This window comes from Schistocerca piceifrons, chromosome 6 (genome assembly GCF_021461385.2).
Source record: "Schistocerca piceifrons isolate TAMUIC-IGC-003096 chromosome 6, iqSchPice1.1, whole genome shotgun sequence".
Classification (NCBI taxonomy): Eukaryota; Metazoa; Arthropoda; class Insecta; order Orthoptera; family Acrididae; genus Schistocerca; species Schistocerca piceifrons.
In genome coordinates this window covers 495,614,060-495,637,036 of record NC_060143.1, presented here as the reverse complement: position 1 = coordinate 495,637,036, position 22,977 = coordinate 495,614,060, and the positions used below count along the sequence as shown (strand labels likewise).

The window sequence follows — 22,977 nt, the reverse complement described above, 5'->3', positions numbered from 1 at the left end:
GTAAGTTCTGAGAGGAAATCGGTTACATGCCATGGCAGTTTACGTCTTTACACAGTAATTAATGTGTGTACCATGTCATTCCATAAAACTGCTACTCTTGCAGCGGTGTTACCATGATTCATTCCCCATGGTGTAGTTTTAAAACTCCTCTGTCTTTTCTTTTTCGTTAAGGTTTTTGCCTGTGGACATTCTACAGGGTGATCAAAAAGTCAGTATAAATTTGAAAACTGAATAAATCACGGAATAATGTAGATAGAGAGGTACAAATTGACACACCTGCTTGGAATGACATGGGGTTTTATTAGAACCAAAAAAATACAAAAATTCAACAAATGTCTGACAGATGGCGCTTCATCTAATTAGAATAGCAATAATTAGCATAACAACGTAAGATAAAGCAAAGATGATGTTCTTCACAGGAAATGCTCAATACGCCCACCATCATTCCTCAACAATAGCTGTTGTCGAGGAATAATGTTGTGAACAGCACTGTAAAGCATGTCCGGAGTTATGGTGAGGCATTGGCGTCGGATGTTGTCTTTCAGCATCCCTAGAGATGTCAGTCGATCACGATACACTTGCGACTTCAGGTAACCCCAAAGCCAATAATCGCACGGACTTAGGTCTGGGGACCTGGGAGGCCAAGCATGACGATTGTCATGCGCAATCACTGACGTTTTGCTATCCAGCGCCATCTGTCGGGCATTTTGTGAACTTAGTTTTTTTTTTTTTTTTGTTCTAATAAAACCCCATGTCACTCCAAGCATGTGTGTCAATTTTTACCTCTCTATCTACATTATTCCGTGGTTTATTAAGTTTTCAAATTTATACTGACTTTTTGATCGCCTGGTACTTCTTTACCGACGTTTAAAAAGTAGTGCTCTCTCCACCGTTCGATATTGGGTACTCAGCAGCTATCATTAAAGATAAAATATTCCGTCTTGTAATAACACAGCAGAAATATTCAGGGAAACTAAAAACTTTGGGTAAAAATTATACTGATTACAGAGTTTCCTAATCTGAGCAGTTATTAGTAAAGAGCTAATGATCAGAAATGCGGTTTTCTAACGTAAACAGCTTACTTTTCTTTTATTAATCTTGTCCCTGACTGCTTCGATGCGGCCCGCCACGAATTCCTCTCTCGCGGCAACATCACCGTCCGGGAGTAGCACTTTGCGTCCGACGTCCTCAGTTAGTTGTTGAATGTATTCCAATCTGTTGTAACCTACAGCTTTGACCCTCTATTGCCATGTAAGCTATTTCATGATGCCTTAACACATTTTCTATCATCCTGTCCTTTATTTTTCTCAGTGTTAACGGAGGAGATAGAGAAGATCCAAAGAAGAGCGGCGCGTTTCGTCACAGGGTTATTTGGTAAGCGTGATAGCGTTACGGAGATGTTTAGCAAACTCAAGTGGCAGACTCTGCATGAGAGGCGCTCTGCATCGCGGTGTAGCTTGCTCGCCAGGTTTCAAGAGGATGCGTTTCTGGATGAGGTATCGAATATATTGCTTCACCCTACTTATACCTCCCGGGGAGATCACGAATGTAAAATTAGAGAGATTCGAGCGCGCACGGAGGCTTTCAGACTGTCGTTCTTCCCGCGAACCATACGCGACTGGAACAGAAAAGGGAGGTAATGACAGTGCCCTCCGCCACACACCGTTGGGTGGCTTGCGGAGTATAAATGTAGATGTAGATTTAGATGTTTTCCAGACGTTTCTTTCCTCGCCCATTCTGCGGAGAACCTCCTCTATTCTCAGTTAACCCAATTTTCAACACCTTCTATAGTACCACAGATCAAACACTACGATTCATTTCTTTTCTTGTTGCCCACAGTCCGTGATTCACCACCTTATAATGTATATACTTGTATGGATATGATGTCTGTTCTTTCGGACATGTCCTTCTTCTATACGGATGCACACATATTACCCGAACTCTTACAGGACTTGATAAGAATGTCTTCCACGAGTAATGATTGTGCTGGGTAGGGACACTACGAATGTAGTGTGTGGACATATAAGGAGAGAATTCGGACCTCGCGGGAGGCGTGATCGAGATAGCCCCTGCAGTCTCACTATACTCTGTGCCCTCGGTGGCTCAGCTGGATAGAGCGCCTGCCATGTAAGCAGGAGATGCCGGGTTCGAGTCCCGGTCGGGGCACATATTTTCACCTGTCCCCGTTGATATATATTAACGCCCGTGAGCAGATGAAGGTATTGATATAAATTTTTAATATAATGATATGTTCCAAATGCTCATTCTCAGAAATTTGTTCCTTAAATTATGTACTTTGTTTGATACTAATATACTTTTTTTACCAGGAGAGCCTTTTTTGCCTTTGCTAATCTGGTTTTTAATTCTAGCTTGGTCCCTCATGTATTAGTTTATTCCCAAGGTAGCAGAATTTCTTAACTTAGTCTATTTCGTTGTCCCAAATTACGATGTAAAGTTCGTCGCTAATTTCCTTCCTGTTATTCTTCAAGTCAGGTGTGAAAATTAGCTAACTATCAGTTTAATAAGTCACGGCTGCAAAATGCTAACTAGAATTCTTTACATACGAATGGAAAAACTGGTAGAAGCCCACCTCGGGGAAGATCAGTTTGGATTCCTTAGAAATGTTGGAACACGTGAGGCAATACTGACCCTACGACTTATCTTAGAAGATAGATTAAGGAAAGGCAAACCGACGTTTCTAGCATTTGTAGACTTAGAGAAAGCTTTTGATAATGTTCACTGGAATACTCTCTTTCAAATTCTGAAGGTGGCAGGGATAAAATACAGGGAGCGAAAGGCTATTTACAATGTATACAGAAACCAGATGGCAGTTATAAGAATCGAGGGGCATGAAAGGGAAGCAGTGGTTGGGAAGGGAGTGAGACAGGGTTGTAGCCTATCCCCGGTGTTATTCAATCTGTATACTGAGCAAGCAGTAAAGGAAACAAAAAAAAATTGGAGTAGGAATTAAAATCATGGAGAAGAAATTAAAACTTTGAGGGTCGCCGATGACACTGTAATTCGGTCAGAGACAGCAAAGTGGAAGAGCAGTAGAACGGAATGGACAATGTCATGAAAGGAGGATACAAGATGAACATCAACAAAAGCAAAACGAGGATAATGGAATGTAGTCGAGTTAACTCGGGTGATGCTAAGGGAATTAGAGTAGGAAATGAGACGCCTAAAGTAGTTAATCAGTTTTGCTATTTGGGGAGCAAAATAACTCATGACGGTCGAAGAAGAGAGGATATAAAATGTAGACTGGCAATAGCAAGGAAAGCGTTTCTGACGAAGAGAAATTTGTTATCATCGAGTATAGATCTAAGTATCAGGAAGTCATTTCTGAAAGTATTTGTATGGAGTGCAGCCATGTATGGAAGTGAAACGTGGTCGATAAATAGTTTGGACAAGAAGAGAATAGTAACTTTCGAAATGTGGTGTTACAGAAGAATGCTGAAGATTAGGTGGGTAGATCACATAACTAATGAGGAGGTATTGAATAGAATTGGGGAGAGGAGAAATTTGTGGCACAACTTGACTAGAAGAAGGGATCGGTTGGTAGGACATGTTCTGAGGCATTAAGGGATCACCAATTTAGTATTGGAGGGAGACCAAGAGACGAATACACTAAGCAGATACAGGAGGATGTAGGTTGCAGTAGGCACTGGGAGATGAAGAAGCTTGCACAGGACAGAGTAGCATGGAGAGCTGCATCAAACCAGTCTCTGGACTGAAGACCATAACAACAGCAACAACATTCCTCAGGTAATGGCACCCCAGACCGTCACTCGTGGCTGTCAGACCGTATGGCGGACGACAGTCATGTTGGCATCTCTGCGCTAACCCGGGCGTCTCCAGAGAAGTCTTCCTCGTCGTTGGACCTTAGTTTGAAGCAGGAGTCATCATCGAAGACAATTCTGTGTCCGGAGACGCCCCGTGCAGCGGCCCGGCAACCAGAAGTTATCGTCTGGGGTGCCATTTCCTTTCATAGCAGGGCTCTTTGGTTGTTATCCGCGGCACCCTCGCATCGCAGCAGTAGGTCGACGATACTGGGCCCCATGTTGTTAGCCTTTATATCAAGCCAGCCTGCGCTTAAATTTCAGCAAGATAATGCCTGCCAGCATACGGCGAGAGCCTTCGTCTGTACCATACCATACCTTGGCTGGGAAGGTTGCCGGATCTCTCCCAACTGAACGTTTGGAGACTTATGGGCAGGGCCTTCCGACCATTTCTGTATTTTGAGGGTGTAAGGCGCCAGTTGGACAGAAGAACTCTATGAATCAGTGCCAAGCCGAATAACTGCTTGCATAAGGGCCACGGGTGGACTTGCTCCATCTTTGAAGCTCATTGTCTTGAATAAATCATGAATTTTTTCGGAAATTGTAGTCATTTGTTTGTTCATGTATATCGCGTCTAGCGATTTCCGCCCCATTCGGATAATTGTTCCGTGATGCGTCATATATTATTTATCCGAATGGGGCGGTAGTGTGTATTGACAGGAAGTCACTGAAAACAGTAACTATCTTAAATATTTAGGAATAACCATTCTGTGCGACATAAAGCGGATTTATCATACAGCACAAATAGCAGGGTAAGAAGATGCCTCGCTGAGTTTCATTGGAAGAATCTTAAGGAAATGCAGTTCAAGTTCGAAAGAAACGCCTTACATAAGAATTGTTCGACCGATTATTGAGTATTGCTCTTCAGTCAGGGATCCTTACTAGCTTGAATTAATAGAAAAAATGGGAGGGGGGGAAGGAATCTAACGAAGAGCCGCACGTTTCGTCAAGATGTTGCGTAATCTGAGCTAGAGCGTTACGAACATGCCCAACGAACTACAGTAACCGACGCTAAAAGAGAGGCTTGTTGTTCACGGAGAGATGTGCCGTTGATATTCCGAGAGGCTAAGTTCCATCTTCCTCCTACGACAGGCGTATTTCCACGTGCCATTCGTGAATAGATTGTTCTGTAAGGCACTTCTTTCGGACTTTAACTGCATCTCCTTAAGATTCTCCCAATGAATCTCAGCGCGGCTTCTTTTTATCCTGCTATTTGTGCTGTGTGATCATTACGCTTTATGTCGCACAGAATAGTTATTCCTAAATATTTTTACGATGGTTACTGTTTTCAGTAATTTCCCGTCAATAGTGTGGCGGGAGGAATGTAACGGTAGCAGAAGTACCCTCCGCCACATACCTTATAGTGGCTTGAGAAGTGGAGGTGCAGATATAGATGTAGAAGAAGCCGAAACAGGCCTGTAGTGGCTAGTTTAATTTCGGCTAAAAGTGTGTTTCAGTGGGACAATCGTGTTAGCACACTCACAAGGGGAGGCCGCCAATTGTGAAATTCAGATCCGATTCATACTGCTCATAATAAAAGCTCATGGCCAGAGGTGTAATGTGGCAAAGCACCAAGATGCACTTCTCAGCCGTTGTCGAGAAAATCGACTGTTAAAAGAAACCGTTACAGTGAAATACTATCTACGATTAATAATTTTCTACAGTGTCGTGGCGCAGCGGTAAGCGCTCGGGTTCGTAATCCGAAAGTCGCCAGATCGAATCTCGCGCCATGCAATTTTTTTTATTATTAGTTTTTTGTAATTGCTTATGCATGTTGGTGAAGGCGGATGGCTCTCCAATTGTACTGCCTCTATTTTTCCGTTTGTTTAACAGGGTGTACCAAAGTTGTCACGTCCGCACTGATTTTCGACGATGTTATAAGTTGCGCTAGGGACCGCATCTACCTTCTTTCGAAGTTAGCAGGCAACTACTCTGTTATGCGGCGGCTCGTTTCGGCCCATTCAACATCTGTCCTTCGAGTGTAACGAGCGAGTAACGGAGTTTATATTTCATACCTGCCACAGCAAATTTGTGTTCGTGGGGTCTCTATTCTAATTCGAATGTTTGACTTACGCTATACGTATTCGTTTCGGAATATCGTTTCTACGTCTTCCGTTAACTGTACGTGGTTAACGTTATGAAGACAATTAATAACACTTGTGAAATACAACTTTGTTTGCGGAAAACATAATGATGTTCGAAGTCACCAGTTTTTCCACGACAAACGACTTTCAACAACTTATTATATTCATAATTGTTGCAGCTGATTGCCGGGAATTATATATATATATATATATATATATATATATATATATATAATCAGTGCGGACGTGAGAGCTTTGGTACACCCTGTTAAACAAACGGAAAAATGGAGGCGGTACAATTGGAGAGCGATCCGCCTTCACCAAGATGCATAAGCAATTCATTAATAGTTTATATATATATATATATATATATATATATATATATATATATATATATGAATTACAAAAAACTAATAATAAAAAAAATTGCATGACACGAGATTCGATCCGGCGACTTTCGGTTTATGAACCCGAGCGCTTACCGCTGCGCCACGACGCTGTAGAAAATTGTCACTCCTAGAGAGTATTTTACCGCAACGGTTTCTTTTAACTGTCGATTTTCTCGACAACGGCTGAGAAGTGCCATTACACCTCTGGCCATGAGCTTTTATTATGCGGAGTATGAATCGAATCTGAATTTCACAATTGGCGGCCTCCCCTTGTCAGTGGCGGTGGAAGCTAACGTAAGGAAAATAGTCTTATTTGTTGAGTCCAGTTCTGCCTTTGTATCATTCCACTGTATTAAGGCCCCTCTGTCTCTTCTCCCCCCCCCCCCCCCCAAAGTCGTGGTCCATAGAACCGGGCCGTACAAGTAAGAACCTAGTGCGATACTCCTTGTTGCTAGTAGAGCCTTTTCCCTTACAACGCGAGTGAGGCACGATGAACGGGCGGCACTGTCTCACGTGCTCACCCCGCGGCCAGACACCGCCGGTGCGCTAGCCCATCCAGACCCCCTAATACCCGGTATCCGGCCGCTGTCGACTGGGCGTGTCCCACCAGCGATCAAGCTAAGTGGAGGCTGCAGCACTGTGTAGTACACTCGCGATTGTAGGGCTGCTGGTTACCGCGTGTAGCGGCACTGATGACTCAATGGCAGCTTCAACGACGTGACACCAGGACATCTTCTAGAGCTCCTATTGTGTCCTAAATCGTGTGTTGCTCCTTACAGAGTTTGCTTGTGGTCGATGTATACTCAGTTTAACGACTCGTGACAGCGCTCTGGTACTGTGAATCTGGGCTAGTTTCACGTTGTTCGCTAATACTTGTTGTCTCCGCACTGTCGCCTGATAAAGAAAGTAAGAGCCTACGGAATATCAGACCAGCTGTGTGGCTGGATTGAAGAGTTTTTAGCAAACAGAACACAGCATGTTGTTATCAATGCAGAGACGCCTACAGACGTTAAAGTAACCTCTGGCGTGCCACAGGGGAGTGTTATGGGACCATTGCTTTTCAAAATATATATAAATGACCTAGTAGATTGTGTCGGAAGTCCCATGCGGCTTTTCGCGCATGATGCTGTAGTATACAGAGAAGTTGCAGCATTAGAAAATTGTAGCGAAATGCAGGAAGATCTGCAGCGGATAGGCACTTGGTGCAGGGAGTGGCAACTGACCCTTAACATAGACAAATGTAATGTATTGCGAATACATAGAAAGAAGGATCCTTCATTGTATGATTATATGATAGCGGAACAAACACTGGTAGCAGTTACTTCTGTAAAATATCTGGGAGTATGCGTGCGGAACGATTTGAAGTGGAATGACATATAAAATTAATTGTTGGTAAGGCAGGTACCAGGTTGAGATTCATTGGGAGAGTCCTTAGAAAATGTAGTCCATCAACAAAGGAGGTGGCTTACAAAACACTCGTTCGACCTATACTTGAGTATTGCTCATCAGTGTGGGATCCGTACCAGGTCGGGTTGACGGAGGAGATAGAAAAGATCCAAAGAAGAGCGGCGCGTTTCGTCACCGGGTTATTTGGTAACCGTGATAGCGTTACGGAGATGTTTAACAAACTCAAGTGGCAGACTCTGCAAGAGAGGCGCTCGGCATCGCGGTGTAGCTTGCTCGCCAGGTTTCGAGAGGGTGCGTTTCTGGATGAGGTATCGAATATATTGCTTCGCCCTACTTATACCTCCCGAGGAGATCACGAATGTAAAATTAGAGAGATTAGAGCGCGCACGGAGGCTTTCTGACAGTCGTTCTTTCCGCGAACCATACGCGACTGGAACAGGAAAGGGAGGTAATGACAGTGGCACGTAAAGTGCCCTCCGCCACACACCGTTGGGTGGTTTGCGGAGTATAAATGTAGATGTAGATGTAGAAACAATAATTACTCGGAACAAGTATTGGTAACCACTAACAAAACACAAGACACTGTTATAAGCGAGGGGCGTTCAGTAAGTGATGGAACACTTCTTTTGTTTCCTTTCATTCATGAATCCAATACACCATATTATTGCCCACTCTTTTGGGTACAGAACCCTATTTTTCAACAAAATCTCACTGGGAGGGCCTGTGTGGTCACATGGTACCACTCTGCTGGTCGACGTCACGGGCAACACCTTCCTGCATCAGTAACATCTTCATCACCTGCGTACTGCTTCCCGCGCAGTGCATCCTTCATTGGGCCAAACTGATGGAAGTCGGAAAATGCGAGATCCGGACTGTAGGGTGGTTGAGGAAGAACAGTTCAATGAAGTTTTGCGATCTCCTCCCTGGTGCGCAAATTTGTACGAGGCCTTACATTGCCATGAAGAAGTAGAAATTCATTTGTATTTTTGTGGCGACGAACATGCTGAAATCATTTCTTCAATTTTATAAGGTTAACGCAATCCACTTCAGAGCTGATCGTTACACTGTGAGGGAAGATATTAACAGAATAACTCCTTCAGAGTACCAGGAGACTGTCGCCATGACTTTACCGGTCGAGGGTGCAACTTTGAACTTTTTCTTCGGAGGAGAGGTGGTATGGCGCCACTCCATGGATTGCCGTTTTGTTTCCGGTTCGATGTGATGTACCTATGTTTCATCGCCTGTGACGATGTTTGACAAGTATTTCACGATCTGTTTCGTGACGCGCAAGCAATTCCTCACAGATCCCACGAACCCATCGGGCACACACCTTTGAGTACCCCTACTGGTGCACGAGTGTGTGAGCACTACCAACAGAGACGTCCAGTTGAGCAGTGAGGTGTCTGGTTGTGATCCGTCGATCACCTCCAAAACGAAGCACAAAATAAGTGCGAGTGTGGTGACGTCCGGGACATGGAACACCTGCTACAATGTCCCTGCTCCCCCTCGAGATGTACAGGGCTATTACAAATGATTGAAGCGATTTCATAAATTCACTGTAGCTCCATTCATTGACATATGGTCACGACACACTACAGATACGTAGAAAAACTCAAAGTTTTGTTCGGCTGAAGCCGCACTTCAGGTTTCTGCCGCCACAGCGCTCGAGAGCGCAGTGAGACAAAATGGCGACAGGAGCCGAGAAATCGTATGTCGTGCTTGAAATGCACTCACATCAGTCAGTCATAACAGTGCAACGACACTTCAGGACGAAGTTCAACAAAGATCCACCAACTGCTAACTCCATTCGGCGATGGTATGCGCAGTTTAAAGCTTCTGGATGCCTCTGTAAGGGGAAATCAACGGGTCCGCCTGCAGTGAGCGAAGAAACGGTTGAACGCGTGCGGGCAAGTTTCACGCGTAGCCCGCGGAAGTCGACGAATAAAGCAAGCAGGGAGCTAAACGTACCATAGCCGACGGTTTGGAAAATCTTACGGAAAAGGCTAAAGCAGCAGCCTTACCGTTTACAATTGCTACAAGCCCTGACACCTGATGACAAAGTCAAACACTTTGAATTTTCGGCGCGGTTGCAACAGCTCATGGAAGAGGATGCGTTCAGTGCGAAACTTGTTTTCAGTGATGAAGCAACATTTTTTCTTAATGGTGAAGTGTACAGACACAATGTGCGAATCTGGGCGGTAGAGAATCCTCACGCATTCGTGCAGCAAATTCGCAATTCACCAAAAGTTAACGTGTTTTGTGCAATCTCACGGTTTAAAGTTTACGGCCCCTTTTTCTTCTGCGAAAAAACCGTTACAGGACAGGTGTATCTGGACATGCTGGAAAATTGGCTCATGTCACAACTGGAGACCGACAGCGCCGACTTCATCTTTCAACAGGATGGTGCTCCACCGCACTTCCATCATGATGTTCGGCATTTCTTAAACAGGAGATTGGAAAACCGATGGATCGGTCGTGGTGGAGATCATGATCAGCAATTCAAGTCATGGCTTCCACGCTCTCCCGACTTAACCTCATGCGATTTCTTTCTGTGGGGTTATGTGAAAGATTCAGTGTTTAAACCTCCTCTACCAAGAAACGTGCCAGAACTGCGAGCTCGCATCAACGATGCTTTCGAACTCATCGATGGGGACATGCTGTGCCGAGTGTGGGAGGAACTTGATTATCGGCTTGATGTCTGCCGAATCACTAAAGGGGCACATATCGAACATTTGTGAATGCCTAAAAAAACTTTTTGAGTTTTTGTATGTGTGTGCAAAGGATTGTGAAAATATCTCAAATAATAAAGCTATTGTAGAGCTGTGAAATCGCTTCAATCATTTGTAATAACCCTGTACTCTTGACGATTTATGTAGGCTACAGCTTGACTAGAATAAGCCCTGGACGTGCCCCAGTAGTGGGTTGAAAAACTTTAAAACATATTTTCCGGAGACATAAAAGTAAATTACGTACTGCTCTGAAAGAATCAAGGAGAAACGTCCACTATACGCCGATTTTTTTAAAAAAAACTTATACCTCTTCAAGCTATTACAAGAAAAAATACAATCCATTGTAGCTGTTATCGCAATGGTCCGAAGTTCAATTTTCAGATATCATAGAACATAAATGCATGTACAAAATGAAGCTGAACCGCTTGTCCTGAGACAACAGTACCAACTATCGCGGCTATGGTAGTAAACTGAGGCCCTGATAATGGCCTTAGTTCACTCATTATCAACGCCTGAGCTGGTGTTAAATGGTATTAGCTTGATGTCTACTAGGAGCTGACTTGTTTATTGTCTGGTGAGGTTATAAAGTGACGCGTTACTATAGTCCGATTCATATTATTTGACAGCTGGCGTCTGTCACGTGCTGCTACAGTGTTGCCACATTCGCTGCCGGCTACTGCTCGGTTATAGCTGGCATAAAAACGCGGCGGATATCTCTACAAATTTTGTTAATGTGTAATGCCGAGAGATGTTGGAAGCGGCTGCCATAAGGTGTGACGGGAATGGGAGGTGCTCTGTCGAGAACTGGTTGTACGTGACCAATGACTGAACTGCGGACTAAATTTAAACTCGTGCTCTACCCTAACCACAACCTCGTGATGTTCAGCGTATCTGAGAAAACGGCGATGAGCAATCTGCGGTAGAACTAACATAGCGATCACTTTGTTCTTGGCCTTTAAAGCTAACCTCTAAGAACAAACTCAAGACTGAAAAATTTCGTAATATGTTTCTTTGTGTAGCCATCTTCCGCAGCAAAATTTCAGTTTTACCGACAAAAGCAAACTGTAGTTTCTCGTTGCCACTGGTTACCTGAAACTATCCTCACACTGGCTGCATGGGATGCTGTGTTGCCAACGGATGAGCAGTTCTGGTTGACACTTGGCTGCAGAGTATAGGCGACATACACAGATTCCAAACGAAAAAATAACGGAAGCAAGAAAAATAGAGCAAGTAAGAAAGTCAGTGCTATGGTGTAAAGGACACCGCAAAGTACTAGAAATAAAAAATTACATACAAACCAGTTAACTGAATAAAAATGATAATCAAAGTCTTTTGATTAGATTTAGAGAAATAAAAACTTTCTCTGCACTTTACGTGATTCGAACCTTCAGCCATCTGTATGTCGTGATTATACGCTAACCGCTACACTATGCCATTACACTGCAGGAGGTTGTTGGATTTATGAGCCTGGTGTCCTAATCGCAATGATGAACAGCCTTAAAAAATTCGGCCTCACGCAATGTCATGCGAAGCTTATCTAATGTAAACCGATCTCTGTGATTACAGTAACTGTATAAATGATTCTGAATCATGCCTTGCACAGAAGGATCCAGAAGTGTTTGGTTAGTGCTGTGTATGAAACGTGCATATTTTGTTAGTATCGGTGTGTGTGTGTGTGTGTGTGTGTGTGTGTGTGTGTGTGTGTGTGTGTGTGTGTGTCTCAGTGAAGACATTCACCTGTAACTTCCAAGGAGAATTGCTGAATCAGGACTTTGACCATGACCTCGAAGATAAGGACAACTGTCTCTGGACATTGACAATTTGGGGAGATCTGGCAACACTGTAACCTTGACTGTTGACGTTTAAGAGACCTGGTAACAATGCAGAGTGGGCTTGTATGGCCATTCCCTCACTATTTACGTTCATCTCGGGGCATTGACAATTTGTGGAGATCTGGCAACACCGTAACCTTGACTGTTGACGTTTGAGAGACCTGGTAACAATGCAGAGTGGGCTTGTATGCCCATTCCCTCACTGTACGTTCATCTCTCATTTTATTACCAAAGTCTACAGCAGCTTGACGATAAACTCAGGATATGCTCATGAAAAATAGTTCACTTTAAACGAGAGATGCCTGGAACTTAGGCCACACTAGAAATAATTTTTTTATTGGTTGTAAGGACGACTTTTCGTACAATGTACCCTAAAGAAACATCCAGTTTGATTAAAGGTGCCATATAACTGGACCCATAACCAACGTCTACACAATTTAGAGGTAGGAAAAACATGTTAAGTGCATTTGTCTGTTCAGTGAAATGAAATGATCGTATGGCATCAGTGGGTGAGAAATCCTTTCTGCGGTTATTGGGCTGCCTGGTTCAAGACCTTTTATTTGATCGACTTGGGCAACTTGGACATCGATGGAAAAAACCCCTTCCCAGCTGGGAATCGAACCTAGGACCCTGCGGTCTGGAGGCAGCAAGTCAGTCATTAGACGATGAGCTGTGGATATAGTATCAGTGATTCTTTCTTAAGGTAGAGAATATCCGAGGTTAAAAAAAAGTATTTCCTAAGTAGACCTAAAATTTTGCTGTCTCGTAACTGCACTGCTAGGCACGAAGTTCCTCGCCCTGTGAGTAATGCTTTGAGCTGTAGTGTGGCAGTCATAAAAGCTGAGCTGGTAATCCTGTCGCATAAGAACGATACTGAGTGATAAGTCCGTGCGAAGGCAAGAGGATTTCCTTGCTCTTAGTTTCGAGCCATTCTCAAAGCTCTGACCGTCAAACACGTGTGATACAGGAAGTGATACAGTTAGCGGAATAAAATATGGGAACACAAAACCACAACATATTACCATGCCTAACGCGCTATGGGAAAATCGTTGGCATTCAAAATAGCTTTCACTCATTTCGGAATCGTGGAATACAGGTCCTGTAAGGTTTCCATGGGAGTATTATACCATTCTTCCTGCAAATCAGTCGCAGTTTCAAGTAACGACGTTGCAGGAGGATACTGATGACGCACCTTTCTCTCCTCCTTGAGATCTAGTGACTGTGGTGCCTAGAGGATGTGAGACAATTCATGCTGATGCCCACAAAACCAATGCTGGACATTCAAGCTCTGTGGACAGGGCCGCTGTCGTCTTGGAACATAATATCAGTACTGGCGAACACACCATTTTCCTGTGGGATAGACACGATTTGTCAAAAAGGTCAGACAATCCTTGGCAGGAAAGCAACCTTGCAGAGTAACCGTGGGGCCTACGGAGTACCACAATATGGCTGATCATCACCGAATCCTCGCCATGTTTCACTCTTGAATGTAAATAGGCTTAGAAGTTGGAATCAGCCTTTCTTTCTTTTGCTTGTGCCTTTTTCCCACAATGACGCAAGGTCGTCATGGTTAATCGGATTTAGCAAGGTTAATTTAAGGGGTGGCTGGATGCCCTTCCTGCCACCACCCCGTACACCCCCCCCCCCCTGGGACGGAATGAGTGTACCGCAACTGTCTGTGTCTAGTGTAACCCATGGAATAGTGCAAATGTGTTCAAATGTCTGCGAGCCATGTAACTGAGGCGGGACGTGGGGACCAGCCCGGTATTCACCTAGTGGGACGTGGAAAACCGCATAAAAACCACATCCAGGCTGGCCAGCACACAGGCCTCCATCGTTAAGCCGCCGGGCGGATTCGATTCGTGGCCGGCGCGTCTACCCGAGTCCAGGAAGCAGCGCATTAGCGCTCTCGGCTAACCTGGCGCGTAGAAGTTGGAATCAGTATGAAACGAAATTCATCCGACCAAATGAATTTCTTCCACTGATCCGTAGTCCAGATTTTATGAATTCAGCACGTCGTCTCAGAAGCTGGAAACAGTGTCAAACAAGACTCATCCGACCAAACGACTTACTGCCGTAGGTCCGTAATCCAGATTTTACGTCTTCGGTGCTTCGTATCCTTCTACGGGTATTTGCAGCATTGATGAGTGGTCTTCGAATTCCAGCTCGCCGTGGAATTCCTTGCATATCGAGCTCCCTTCCTGTTGTCTTGGTGCTGACAGGGTTCGCGAGTGCGACATTCGGTGACTTTCGTTAACTGTTGCATTTTTCGTCACAATCTTCGTCAGTGACCGTACATCACTATCACTTAACATACAATTTCGTCCGCGTGTTGGCGTTTTCAGACACATATTTGCTGGTCTCCGTGGCTCAGTTCGAAGCGGGACGCGACACTGAAGACAATTCTGTTCTAGTCAACGAGATTCCGGGCTCCGATGACCATCGCAGACGTCCCGGACAGCAGTGGGATACCAGTCTGACTGTCACCTGCCACACAGGTCGACAACCATGAGTGACAGCAGGGCTCCTTCCGTTATCATCTGCGGCTCTTTTACAGCACAAAGCTATACCGACGATATTGTGCGCCTCGTTTTGTTGTCCTTCATGGCAAGCCAACCAGTTGTTTATATTTAGAATTATATATTAATACCTTCAGCTGCTGACGGGCGCCCGCATCTCGTGGTCGTGCGGTAGCGTTCTCGCTTCCCACGCCCGGGTTCCCGGGTTCGATTCCCGGCGGGGTCAGGGATTTTCTCTGCCTCGTGATGGCTGGGTGTTGTGTGCTGTCCTTAGGTTAGTTAGGTTTAAGTAGTTCTAAGTTCTAGGGGACTGATGACCATAGATGTTAAGTCCCATAGTGCTCAGAGCCATTTGAACCATTTTTTTTTTTTTTTTGCTGACGGGCGTTGATATACAGGGTCATTCAAAAAGAATACCACAACTTTAAAAATGTGTATTTAATGAAAGAACCTTCTGTTATACATCATTACAAAGAGTATTTAAAAATGTTTTTTTTTTCACTCAAAAACAAGTTCAGAGATGTTCAATATGGCCCCCTCCAGACACACGAGCAATATAACCCGATACTCCAACTCGTTCCACACTCTCTGTAGCATATCAGGCGTAACAGTTTGGATAGCTGCTGTTATTTCTCGTTTCAAATCATCAATGGTGGCTGGGAAAGGTTGCCGAAACACCATATCCTTAACATACCCCAATAAGAAAAAATCGCAGGGGGTAAGATCAAGGCTTCTTGGAGGCTAGTGATGAAGTGCTCTGTCACGGGCTGCCTAGCGGCCGATCCATCGCCTCGGGTAGTTGACGTTCAGGTAGTTACGGACAGATAAGTGCCAATGTGGTGGCGCTCCATCCTGCTGAAATGTGAATTGTTGTGCTTCTTGTTCGAACTGAGGGAACAGCCAATTCTCTAACATCTCCAGATACTGTAGTCCAGTTACAGTAGCACCTTCGAAGAAAAAGGGACCAAAAACTTTATTGGCTGAAATGGCGAACAAATGTACAACTAAATGAAACTTTATAGCTCCCTTAATTCGCCGACAGATAGCGCTTAGCTCTGCCTTTTGTCGTTGGGGAGTTTTAAATTCCTGAAGTTGTGGTATTCTTTTTGAATCACACTGTATATCAACGGGGACAGGTGAAAATGTGTACCCCGACCGTGACTCCAACCTGGCATCTCCTGCTTAGATGGCAGACGCTCTATTCATCTGAGCCACCGAGGTAACATAGGATAGCGCGACTGCAGGAAGTAATTTGCGCACGCCTCCTGTGAGAGAAGACATTCTTAACAAGTCCCGTAAGAGTTCGGGTAGTATGTGTGCTTCCGCACAGTAGAGGAAGGTCATGGACGGTATTGCCAGAATCATATACTTATATGGATATGGCGTCTGTTCTTTCGGACATGTCCGAAAGAACAGACGCCATTGATGACCTGCAGCCCTCTAGAACGAAATTAGAATGATTTATATCAATACCTTCAGCTGCTGACGAGCGTTGCAGTCAAACTATCCTCTGTGCCCTCGGTGGCTCAGATGGGGCCGGCACGGTAGCTCAGCGTGTTCGGTCAGAGGGCTGCGTGCTCTCTGTAATTAAAAAAACTGAGTCAAAGAATCAACGATCAACGTGAACAGATGTCTTGTGACGTCCACCCCGACCAAACGCAACGAACAATATCGAACACAATGAAAAAAAAAGCATGTTCGGTCAGACGGTTAGCTGTCCTCTGTAATAAAAAAACTGAGTTAGTGGATCAACGACGAACTGAAACGGATGACTTGCGACGTCCGCCCCGAACAGATACAACGAACAGAATGAGATATTAAAAAAAAAAAAAAAATATGTAACGACCGTCTGCCATTAAGCTGGCGATCCCGGGTTCGAGACCCGGTCGGGGCATACATTTTTCACCTGTCCCCGTTGATATATATCATGGGCATATTGGTATTGGTTTGACATATTAAACAGTTACATTAACCATGCGTAATAGCCAAGCGGGGTGGAATGGTCACACGCTTGAGGACGTATATGCGAATAGTGGACTAACTACTCCAAGGGTTGCCCAATAAGTGGACTGTATGTCGGAGCTCCTTAGTAACAATTCCAGATACCTGCATAAGGTATGCAGACCAGAAGCTTCAGATGAAATCATCGCTATACAACCACGAGAAGAAAAATGGCTCTGAGCACTATGGGACTCAACTGCTGAGGTCATTAGTCCCCCCACGAGAAGAAGAAGTATGTCTTGCCGACACATGAAATATATTTTAACAGTTCAACATGCTCTTGAGAATGACTGTAAGGCTGAAGTTACGATTGTGTTAAATAAATGACCAATTAACAGTCAAATGGCGGAAATTTCTTAATGAAAATAGGTAATATCTGATTACATTCAGGGTTAACAATCTCAGGAGGTTTGGGAACCGTAGGTCTAATCGACTAGTGCACTGGAGGGCGGGGCAGAGTCGCTGCGTCTACCTGGTGGGCGAGGCGTGTCGCTAAATGAGGGGTGTCATGGCGGCCGCGGCGAGCTGCGTAATGATTTTTATGGGCCTCGCCTGGCCGCCGTGTCGCGGCGGGATTCGACGCAGGCGCGCTGCACTGCGCCCCCCCCCCCCCCCCCGCCCTCCACCCCCAACCCCCGCTCACCCTTCTATCTATCCAGCCCAACACCCTCAAGCCCCCACCCTGTATGTCCCTCCTCCTGGAATATCCGACGGAAATATTTTATGCTGGCTCCGCAGCTTCCGCAGGCAGCCACGCGCCGTTTTATTTCGTTTGCCAGTTACCGACTGAGCGCGCGACCTAGCCTTTGTGTGTAGGGAAGGGATCGGGAGGAAAGGGGGGGGGGGGGTGCTCGATGGCGTCGTCGGGTGTCGCTCATAGCCCGTGTTTAGAGGAAGACGTAAAGGGGAGCGGAGGGAAACCTCTGCCACCCCCTACCCCTCCCTTGTACACTCTCGCTGTCTGGCTGTGTGTGTGTGTGTGTGTGTGTGTGTGTGTGTGTAGAGAGAGAGAAATGCAGAAAGACAATCAGAAAAGAAGATAGACGTAGGAGAGAAAGTTGGAGGGGGAGAAAGGAGGAGAAGCGAAAAATTTTCATCAGACCTTTTTTTTCTGCTTTCCGGTCTACCCACCCCTCACCCCCTTCCACACCCCCACTTTTCCCGGGCGTGGTGCTAGACTTGGCCTCGCCCGTCCCGAGCAGGGCCGCCAACCTCAACGCCAGTCTAACACTGTTGCTAAGGGCCCTGAAGGCAGGTCGTTCGTGCCGATTTCGCTCACGTTCCGAAACGAAATACTGCAATATGCGACCGAATAATCCAGAGGAGACAATATGTGGCCAGTTATTCGAAATCGCGTTCTATTTCAACCATTGAATCTTCCGACTTGTTGCTAACACGACGTTTCATTTACCGTTGGTTCTTTTGCTTCGTGGACTTCTTCGGCAAGCTCCCAATCTGACTCTGAAGACGCTGAACTTGAGAAACATGCATCACCCATTTGTTCCACAGGTTATTTTATGTTGTACAACTATTCACATCTTGATGTAGAAACGAGCAAAAAGTATACGTGCATACATAATAGCCGAAGAAGTGTACAGTAAGGATGGAAAAAACCGACCAGTTAAAACCTGTACCGCTATTTCGCTATTTCTACATCTACATGGATACTCTGCAAACCACATTTAAGTGCCTGGCAGAGGGTTCATCGAACCTTCACAATTCTCTGTTATTCCAATCTCGTATAGCGCGCGGAAAGAATGAACACCTATATCTTTCCGTACGTGCTCTGATTTCCTTTACTTTATCGTGGTGATCGTTCTGCCCTATGTAGGTCGACGTCAACAAAATATTTTCGCATTCGGAGGAGAAAGTTGTTGACTGAAATTTCGTGTGAAGATTCCGTCGCAACGAAAAACTCCTTTCTTTTAGTGATTTCCAGCCCAAATCCTGTATCGTTCTGTGACACTCTTTCCCATATTTCTTGATAATACAAAACGTGCTGCCTTTCTTTGAAATTTTTCGATGTACTCCGTCAGTCCTACCTGGTAAGGATCCCACACCGCGCAGCAGTATTCTAAAAGAGGACGGACAAGCGTAGTGTAGGCAGTCTCCTAAGTAGGTCTGTTACATTTTCTAAGTGTCCTGCCAATACAACGCAGCCTTTGGTTAACCTTACCCACAACATTTTCTGTGTGTTCTTTCCAAGTTGTTCGTAATTGTAATACCTAGGTATTTAGTTGAATTTATGGCTTTTAAATTAGACTGATTTATCGTGTAACCGAAGTTTAACGAGTTCCTTTTCGCACTCACGTGGATGACCTCACACTTTTCGTTATTTAGGGTCAACTGCCACTTTTCGCACCATTCAGATATTTTTTCTAAATCGTTTTGCAGTTTTTGATCTTCTGATGACTTTATTAGTCTATTTTAGTTCTGAATGACCGGTATTTTTAGGTATTTTTTGATCTCGGTTATAACAGATACTTTTTAATTTTTTTTCTAATAACCGTATAAAACAACGAAATATCAATTAGCCATGGTAGCAATGCTAAAAGCTTTCGTTTTTCAATTAATCTTTTTGAAAAAGGAGTAAAGAGCAACAAAGGCATAGCATAAAAACTGGTACAACATTGCTGAAACAATGATGTCCCTGTTTACCGTGTGTCGTGGCTTAAGATACGCTTGTAAGTGCAGCGTCCAAGACTTACCCCCCACCTGGTCTATACGGTAGTTTTTCGCTGTCGTCGCCGGACATCTGTTGTATTACAGAATGGCACCAACTCAGGTCTGGAAATATTTTGACGAAGTGACATCGTAATGAAGTAAAATGCTTCAGAAGATTTTTCTGCCATTTCTATGAAATAATAAAAGACGAAAGAATTTATGATAACAGTAATAAACTAAAAGCTTGACAGCAATTCATTCGTAGTATGCAGTAAAAACAGAAAGTAATTGATCTCCTGGCTGTGTCTATATAAAACGCCTTTGTCTGCTTGTAGCCCTTGAAAATGGACAAATTATCACGAAAACAGAGCTCTTCAACCTCGCTTTTCTCCCTTTAGCACTGATTATTCGAAGCGTCCAAATACTGGTATGATACCCGATTACAACATGATTTTTGAGCAGAGTTAAGGGAAAAAGAAAAGAAAATACAATCAGTAGGAGAAGTCTGGTGATTTTCGAGAAAAGCAGGGAACAGAGAATGGACTAACCTTTCTTATATTTGCATATTTAATTTAAAATTTGGTTCCATATATCTTGAAACTGAGAGCGTTAGAATTTTTCAGTATTCGTTCGATTTCTACATCTCTTACAGGAATAAAAAACCGAAAATCTGTTGTTTGAGAAACCGGTTGTTTTGAGTAGTTTTAACAGTCAGGTCGTGGAAAAAACGATGTAACCGGAAACCAGTTTTCCAACGATAACCACCATCCTTAGTGTGTAGTTACACTGACGACTACCTAGGAGTTTTCTCAGTATAGAATAACCATATAAACTTTCATAAGCACTGGAACAGTCAGGATACTTCCAAAAGGAACATTCCATTTCACATGAAAGTAGATAGAACACTCGGTAAATTGAAACCTATATATAGACTATAAAATGTTCTATGTGTCCCCCACGGGACGCAAATCAATCACTCAGGAGATAACCATGCTAGTCCCACACGTGCTCCAAATATGTTATCGGTGACACCAGTACAACGAAGTAAGCAGTCTCCATGCCTTCCCTTCAACCTTTCTGGAGAACGGAGTCAGCTGCCCTAATCAGCAAGATATTCACCCCAGGAGAATTACAAAGAAAAGGCCATCATCCGCTTAATATATGTGCATACGTTAGTTGAACAGAGCATTTCATTCTGATTATGTATTGTAATGCGACTGGGTGTTGTAGCTGTCGCCTTTCGTATTAACCCCTACTCTGATACCTCCAAGTAATCTTTATTTGTGTAAAATGCTACTTTTTTTAAAAAAAATAGGCACATTTTAGCAATCTTTATCATCTCCTTGAGCAATTTATTTTACAGTTTTATTTCCTTATAGAAAATGGGATTTTGAGATTTTTTCCTCTTCGTAAATACAAGTCCAAAGTGGCGCAGGTTCTATGATTATGTGTAGAATTACCAATCCCGCAGGAGTTCGGGAAATATGTGTGCATCCGCACAGAAGGAGGAGGTCATGGCCGGTACTGCCAGAACTATATACTTACATGGATATGGTGTCTGTTCTTTCGGACATGGTTGTTTACATCTTTGGGCGGGTTTAGTGACATCTCTGAACAGTCAAAGGGACTGTGATACAATATCCACAGTCAACGTCCATCTTCAGGAGTTCTGGGGTGATGCAAAACATTTTTTGATGTGTGTAATATACCTGAATATTGACCATTCCGCCTGGGGCACCCTAAATATACACTGAAGCGCCAAAGACATTGGTATAGGCATGCGTATTCAAATATAGAGATATGTAAACAGGCAGAATACGGTGCTGCTGTCGGCAACGCCTATGTAAGACAAAAAGTGTCCGGCGAAGTTACTCCTGCTGCAATGGCAGGTTATCAAGATTTAAGTGAGTTTGACCGTGGTGTTATAGTCGGCTCACGAGCGATGGGACGCAGCATCTCCGAAGTAGCGATGAAGTGGGGATTTTCCCGTACGACCATTTCACGGGGAATCCGGCAGTACATCAAATCTCCGACATCGCTGCGGGCGGAAAAAGATCGTACAAGAACGGGCCTAACGACGATTGAAGAGAATCGTTGAACGTGACAAAAGTGCAACCCTTCCGCTAATTTGTGCAGATTCCAATGCTGGGCTATCAACAAGTGTCAGCGTGCGAAGAATTCAACGGAACATTATCGATATGGGCTTTCGGAGCCGAAGGCCCATTCATCTACCCTTGACGACTGCACAACACAAAGCTTTACGCCTCTCCTGGGCCCATCAACACCAACATTGGACTGTTGATGACTGGAAACATGTTGCCTGGTCGGACAAGTCTCGTTTCAAATTGTATCGAGCGGATAGACGTGTACGGGTATGGAGAAAACTTCATGTATCCAAGGACTCTTCTTGTCAGCAGGGAGCTGTTCAAGCTGATGGAGGATCTGTTATGGTGAGGGACGTGTGCAGTTGGAGTGATGCGGGACCCCTGATTCGTCTAGGTACGACTCTGACAGGTAATACGTACGTAAGCGTCCTGTCTGATTACCTGCACCCATTCATTTCCATTGTGCTTTCGGACGGACTTGGGCAAATCTGGCAGGACAGTGCGACACCCCACACGCCTATAATTGCTACAGAGTGGCTGCAGGAACTCTCATCTCAGTTTAAACACCTTTGCTGGCCACCAAACTCTCCAGACATGAACATTATTGGACATATCTGGGATGCCTTGCAACGTGCTGTTCACAAGCGATCTCCACCCCCTCGTACTTACGGATTTATGGACAGCCCTGCTGCAGTGTTCATGGTGTCAGTTCCCTCCAGCACTACTTCAGACCTTAGTCAAGTCCATGCCACGTCGTGTTGCGGCACTTCTGCGTGCTTGTGGGGGCCCTACACGATATTAGGCAGGTGTACCAGTTTGTTTGTCTCCTCAGTGTATCTTGATGGAGCGTAGCCCACGGTGTGGAAAAGTACTGAGGCTGTATCCATCTAGTGTTTGAGAATGAGAGAACTAGGCTACTTCCAACAAATTTTACACATAATTTCAAACATTGTAAAAATTTATCTCGTCGACACTAGCTCCCCTCCCCCCCCTCTCTCTCCCACCCCAGCACAGATTAACGAAGGATAAAGTGTACAGTTACTAAATTTTCGCTGATCAGACTCACCGTGAATATTGAACCTTGGTCTCAAACATCATAACCGTAGACTCACGTCTCATCACCCGTTCTGATTCCTTTAAGGAACATCTCATTCTCATTTGCACAATCTAAAAGCTCTTCACCAAACTGCGAGGCGAAGGTCTTTCTGATCTTGACTCATGAGCCGTTGGGTCGAACTTGGCGGAAAGACAATGCATTCCAAGATGCTGGTGAGGATTTCATGACATGATCCAACTGAAATGTTACATTCTTCTGCAATCTCTCGGATAGTCAGTCTTCGACTAGCACGCACAATTTTGTTGACGTTCCTGAGATGAGCGTCGTCGGTAGAAATGGAAGGGTGCCCTG

The 22,977-nt window shown here is 44.5% G+C and overlaps 1 protein-coding gene and 1 non-coding gene across 2 annotated transcripts in view; both read left to right on the top strand.

Moving 5' to 3' along the window:
- The window catches only part of LOC124803420, a 909,999-nt gene that overhangs the window by 67,731 nt on the left and 819,291 nt on the right, over nt 1–22,977 (top strand). The window lies entirely within an intron of this gene.
- Trnat-ugu lies at nt 2,092–2,166 on the top strand. The gene has a single exon. It is a non-coding gene; the product is annotated as a tRNA-Thr (tRNA).